Below are 6,768 nucleotides of genomic sequence, written 5' to 3'. Positions count from 1 at the left end.
GTTGAATGCCTTTCGCCTATATTTCTCCACCTCAAATCCACTTCGAAAGCTTTGAGCATTACAAAAACATACGACACGGACACAAGAATAATCACAAATATCTGGAATGCAGTGAGAATTTTTAGAATATACTAGTAGTCACTACGAATTCCCAGGAAAGAAAAGAACTTTAATTCTGATGGAATTTTGGCTCATTCTTGTTCTCGTGTAAAGGGGCCTTAAGAGGCTCTCACTCCACTTAACCCGGCTACTGACCGGGTCAGTCATGCCAGGTCGAATTACTCCTTACGACTCAAGGGAAAGTCCAGGGATGTTAACCTGATTATCACGGGAGATCTTTGAGATTAACTAATCCCCATTAAGGCTCAAATCGAGGTCACATGATGCCGACGAGGAACTTGACAAGACGAGTGTGACAACTTGTGAATTAAAGCTTTTGATGTTGCTGAGTGACAATGGAAACGCTAACGCATTGCAAGCAACAATGGCCTTGGTTTTGTTTAAAGTTATTCTATTTCACTTGATATCTTCTTGGTCAAGTGTGTGTAAGATCATCTGGTTCCGATCTTGCATTATTGCAACGCTGACTTAATTTCTTGGGGTCGTGTGACGGATCAAGAATCTGAGAGGTACTTGCTTCGCATCCTGTCATCCAACCCACTACCGATCCTGCGCCCGTGGGAAATTAACTTTACACGACTTAAATCCCTACATCCAGGTGTAAAAATGCATACATGTACCTGACTTAAGCTTTTGGATGAGGAGGTAAAAGGCGATGGAATGAGAAAGATGGCCCACGACTCATCAAGCACAACAGAGGCATCTTCTCTAGAAAGCTTTAAAGAACATTTGCAGATAGATGAGGCATCATGTGCAAAAGTTATTGTTTACAGATCGTTCAGCGTAATATAACCAGCTGCTGCCGCGCCGCGTACCTGCGAAACTGGTGTGTTACGCCGAAGGGTGGTTATACCGGCTATATAGATACAGATACGGAATACTAGTGCATAACATCCCACTGCCCCTACGGCATGTTACTAACTTTACCTTACTTTCTCTCTTAGACAAATGTTTTGGCCTCTTAACCTTTGACCGACTCACTCCCCCTCCTTCTCCCCCGGCTGTGTCGGAGGTATCCCTTGTCTCGCGGCGACGCCTGATAACCTACAAACTAGTGCAAATTACCTGCAGATGACTGACCTCGGTGATACCTGTACTACTGTTATGTGTTAGATGCAGTACTGCAACATGTCAACAGATGGTGCGCCTCCTTTGAACAATGATCATGGCAATGAACACACGCAGATGTTTACGACTCAGTATTGTACCTTTCGCCGAGCACAGTATTTATCCACGACCTTCCCGGGGAATAGTAGTTGTCCTCTGTGTTCTGCTGCTGCAGTGGTCTGGACACCCTATAGCTACAGCTGTAATTTGTCTTTCTTTAACTCTTTCCACTTCGTCCTGTTCCTCGAGAGCGTCCATAGCTCCCGTAGTTTTCATTCTGACCACAATGAGAGTTGTTCTCTATCTCTGAGGCCTTGTGAACAGTAGAGGGGTTTCAAGGGGAACGAGCCAGAAAACTTTGATTTTCACATATATTTTTTAGGTATTGTTCAATGATCTCAACCATATTCTCATCCAGGTAGGCCATTGGACTCGATATGGCGAAACGCGAAGCGCGACCATCGCCATATAGGGGCGAAACGCGCGGCGCATATCGCCACCGGGGGGCTAAAAGCGAGTTCTCGATTTTCTCCCCCTGAAAGCGGTAGCGCGAAACGTAATCAAATCATGTGCTAATCATCGCGCTTAGCGCCATCACGGGGTGAAACGCGACATCTCGATTTTCTCCCCCTGGATACGGCAACGCGAAGCGTAATACAAAACCCGCATTGACAACCAGTTACGAATTTGTCCACCCAAGGAGCTTTTAAAAGCTCCTTGGTCCACCGTGTACATTTTTTTTACGAAACACGTAACGTAATTGGTATGTTTGCCCTTCTGTTACATGCTCAGCTTATAGTCATAATTGTAATCAGCAATTGTTAGTTTTTAAATGACCGTTTATATTCATGTAGTGATGTTTAATTTTGCTGTCGCAGGACCCGGTTACGTGGCTGGGAATCATCACAAGACAAATCGCAACAACTTACAAATGTGTGGTGCGATATTAAAACATCTACAAACATGTGACTGCAAGACTGTAATCTTGCTTACATTTATTAAAAATAGAAATACGGAAGTTACAAAAACGGGTAGTTTTAGAATCGAGTGTTCAAGGCTAATGCATACTTTATTTACGACCGGCTGCTGAAGGTCTACTCTTCTGACGATAAACTCAGACAACGCCATCGGGTTCTTTACGGAGACAAAACCACTAGACAACGCCGAAATCTACCACTAGAACTATTAGAAGTACATAAACCATCATAACAGACATCTAAGCTTGTTATAGTCTATCTCAACATACATATTCAGCATTCTACAGAGCAGATTAGCCTGCTATTGCACTCTGGTGACATTTTCGAGAAGTTTCCCTGACATATCATGTCCTTTCCCCGTCTCTTTGGACGCCTTCCCCACATGCGATTTCCTGTTTCATTTTCGTTCAGACGATATACGTGTGTAAAATCACATGTGTTGATTTTTCTTAGTAATTACCCATAATAATATATGTGTTATGTAGTAATTTGAGGATTGTAAAATAACCTATACAAATGATATCGGTGCATGTGATTCTGTTGTTTACGCCGGCGACGCAAGCAGTTTCGTGGGCATCCTGTCCGCCCCGCGCCGACAAATTGCCAATAAGACGATATCCAATATCCCTTCAAAGTGTATATTTTAGACTGATACCCCCTTCTTATCACTTTTGTTATGAAACACTACCCATGTACCAGTTAAAGGGAGAAAACATAATGTTTGGTGCATTTCCTACGAGGCACACAAATATTTCCTTCTACCGACAACTGATGCTAGACCGTCATGCATTGCATGACACTAGGAAGTGCTGTCAAAATTGATTGATTTTGCCGTCGGCGCGGCACATATGATACTAGATCAAAGGACCGCCGCCCAGTACAAGTTTGATCAAGGAGCTCCTTGGTTTGATGTAGCGAACTTCTGACGTTCTGTACTGGAATTCCCACGATTTAGGGGACATTCTAATAGTAACAGCTGGGGGAGAATCAAATAAACTTTTTTTTTCAAAAGTTGAGTAATTTGACCAGCTTCCTTTGTATATAGCAATACACATATAAAAATATGTAGCAACATTTAACAACCGTATGAAGTATCTAAATTGGCATTTTGTCTGCTTCAATAACTTAACCAGAGTAATCGCCCGTGAGACGTTTATCCCCTATAACAATTGACCTTTCCAATTTTTACCGGCTACGCTCAGTTCTACTTTACTATTTCTAGATAAGTTGATATTCCTTAGTTAGCAATTACTAGCTGTGTAGCTACATCGGTAGTATAGCTAGGAATTTGGGTTTCATCCCCTGGCTGGTCGTCAAGGGTGCAACTCGACATGACCTACCTGTTGCTGGCGGAGCTCTTGGCGGTCGGAACATCGCCAGCTGCAGCGGACGTTCCTGGACGGCCTTCGGTCGGGCAGTCGACCGACGCAGCCATACTCTCATATTCAACTTTAATTAACATTTTTTTTAAATATCTGCGTACATGTTCAAGTTCTGTTGTTCTTAAATAACATTTCTTCTAATTCTACTATGTAGTTAGAAACTTGGCTATAAAATGAAAAGTAAGATTCGGGTTTTCATCCGCCGGCTTCCTGGACACTTGTCGAGGGTGCAACTCAGCCAAGAAGACCTCCCTGCGGAACTCTTGGATCGGAACATCGCCATCGGACGTTCCTGGTCGTCGGGCAGACGACCGACGCAACCATACGCCAAGGCATATATCTAACCTTTCAGCGATCCTTGATTGTGACATCTTGGTTTGACAACATACACAGATATAGATATAAGGCATAAGGCAGTAAGTATATTGTGAAAGCATTAATCACCAGTACTTGGTTCTACAATAACGTTATTGATATCAAAGGCGACTTGGTACTAGTAGTATGTGTCACGTTGCCGGCAAGTTGCAATGTGTCCATGAATGAAAGGTAAGTTTATACCTTTGCTGTGCATGCTGGGATAGCCGTGAATTGCATATATTATGATATAACACCGGCCCTGTCCGATCGCCATCTTGGAGCCGAGTCGCAAATTCCCCGACTTACCTTTCCCGAACTGATCGCATTTTCTCCGGTATATATAAAAACTTAACCCTTTCTTGAAGATTTAGAGACATTGAACAGTGTTAGTAGAGAGATATGAGAAATAGGAACGTGTTTAAAGGGGAAAGGATCTGTATCGCGAACGGAACGAACTTGCAACTTTAGAAGAAGAACCGAACGATAATATATAAACGGTTTTGTATTACGCTTCGCGTTGCCGTATCCAGGGGGAGAAAATCGAGATGTCGCGTTTTACCCCGTGATGGCGCTAAGCGCGATGATTAGCACATGATTTGATTACGTTTCGCGCTACCGCTTTCAGGGGGAGAAAATCGAGAACTCGCTTTTAGCCCCCCGGTGGCGATATGCGCCGCGCGTTTCGCCCCTATATGGCGATGGTCGCGCTTCGCGTTTCGCCATATCGAGTCTAAGAGCCTACCTCTCTCATCATCTTCATCATCATCATCATCATCGTTCATCCTCGTATGAGGTGGAGCAGACGAAGTTAGTTCTCTAGTCTTTTTTTTCATATTCTAGTTTTGTAAAATTCTTGTGTAGTCTACTGAAAGTTTTGAGCCTGAAGCTTTTCGCCTTGGTTTAAAGATGCTAATTCCTGTAGGCGAAATTCTGTGTTCTGCTGTGTTCCTACAAACAAGTGCAAATTACCAGGAGATGACTGACCTCGGTGATACCTGTATTACTGTTAGATGCAGTACTGCAGAATTTCAGCAGATGGTGCGCCTCCTTTAAACAATAATTATGGTACTGAACATATGAAAACGTTTAGGACTCGAATGTAATCTATATCTCTATTATGTTTTACCTGACCCTTACCTACCTCATGACCTCAATGAAAAGCGGCCTGCAGGCCGATTTGAGCTTCTTGTGAATAAAGAAAAATCAAACAAACTCACTTTTTTAGCTTTCGCCAAGCACAGTTACCCTCGACTATTGTTGAACAGTAGAGGGTTTTAAGATACAAGGTAACGAGCCGGAATTTAGTTGATTTTCACAGACATTTTGTAAATATTATTCTATGATCTCAACCATATTCTAGTTTTGTAACATTATTGTATACTGTACTGTAAGTTTTGAGCCTTAAAGCTTCTAATATTGGTGTCCTTAAACATGTTAATTCCTTACGGGCTAAATCAATCAGCACGGATGTGACGTCATGTACAAACCACAAGACCGACCAACATGGCGGACGCTCAATGACGTAATAACCATTTGACGTCATCACAAACTGTGTTGCAGGTGACGAGAATGACGTCAGACCCTGCAGCTGCCCTCCCGGTCCGAGAGGACCGCCAGGAAAGGACGCCAGTGCCAAAACAGCGCCTCCTAGCGGTGCAGTGTTCACGAGATGGGGGAGGGCGGAGTGTCCGAAAACCTCAGTACTTGTGTACGAAGGTCAGGCGGTTTGGCTTTTTCTCATCTTATACCAGCAAATAAGTTTAAAAAATGCACTTCATTCGTTTTGTAAGGAAATGAAGACTTGTATGTCAAGCTCTACCTCAGATGCAAAGTACAGGTTGTCAATGACTTGAACCAAGGATCTTTCATCAATGAAATGTTCAAGCAAGGAGCTTTCATCAAGGAATCTCCTTGCTTGAACATACTGAACATACTCATTTCGAAACGAAGCTGACGGGAGGGCTGACAAGAATTAATGACTCTATATGTTCGTCTAAACGAAAGGGAAACACAGTTTCTTTGTTTTGTTCATGTGCTCAAACGTAGAGTGAAAATAGTACAGCTTAACGTTACTTGCTATTGTTTATTTTACAATCCACATCCATGACAGGCACGGCCAGCGGGTCTTCCTTCGACGAGCCGGGCGGCGGCGGGGACTACCTGTGCCTCCCTCGGCAGCCCACGTACAGGGCCCCGACGGAGGGGAGTCAGCCGTACCGGGCATACCTGTACGGGGCCGAGTACTGGGCGGTAGATCACGCTAAACAGGTAATGCAATGTGGAAATGTCTGATGGATTCCCTTCACAGCTGGTTATTTTATATCGAGTTCAAATTGCTTTCTGTTAGTCTAAGAACGGAACGCCTATGGAACTAAATTTTAGATCATTCTAAGGGACGTGTTCTAAAGTCTGTGGAACGTGTTCTATACATTCTATGGAACCTGTTCTACACATTCTATGGAACACTATCTAATAGTATGCATTCTATGGAACGCGTTCTATACAGTCTATGGAACGCGTTCTACACATTCTATGGAACGCATTCTCTATGTAGTCTATGGAACATGTTTTATATGGAGTCTGGGGAACGTGATCTATACAGTCTATGGAATGTGTTTTATGCATCCTATGGAACGCGTTCTATACAGGCTTTGGAACATGTTCTGCAGAGTCTATTCAACGCGTACTAGACAGTCTATGGAACGCATAGAACGCATTTGTAGAGGAGAACGTGTCACAAGGTGTAAAAATGAAAAGTACTGTACTAGGGGTTTCCGTTACACCATGTATACATATGTTTTACATGTTCCCATTTCCCCACAGGA

Source organism: Branchiostoma floridae, chromosome 5 (assembly GCF_000003815.2).
Source record: "Branchiostoma floridae strain S238N-H82 chromosome 5, Bfl_VNyyK, whole genome shotgun sequence".
In the NCBI taxonomy this organism is placed as follows: Eukaryota; Metazoa; Chordata; class Leptocardii; order Amphioxiformes; family Branchiostomatidae; genus Branchiostoma; species Branchiostoma floridae.
This window is presented reverse-complemented; position numbering follows the sequence as displayed.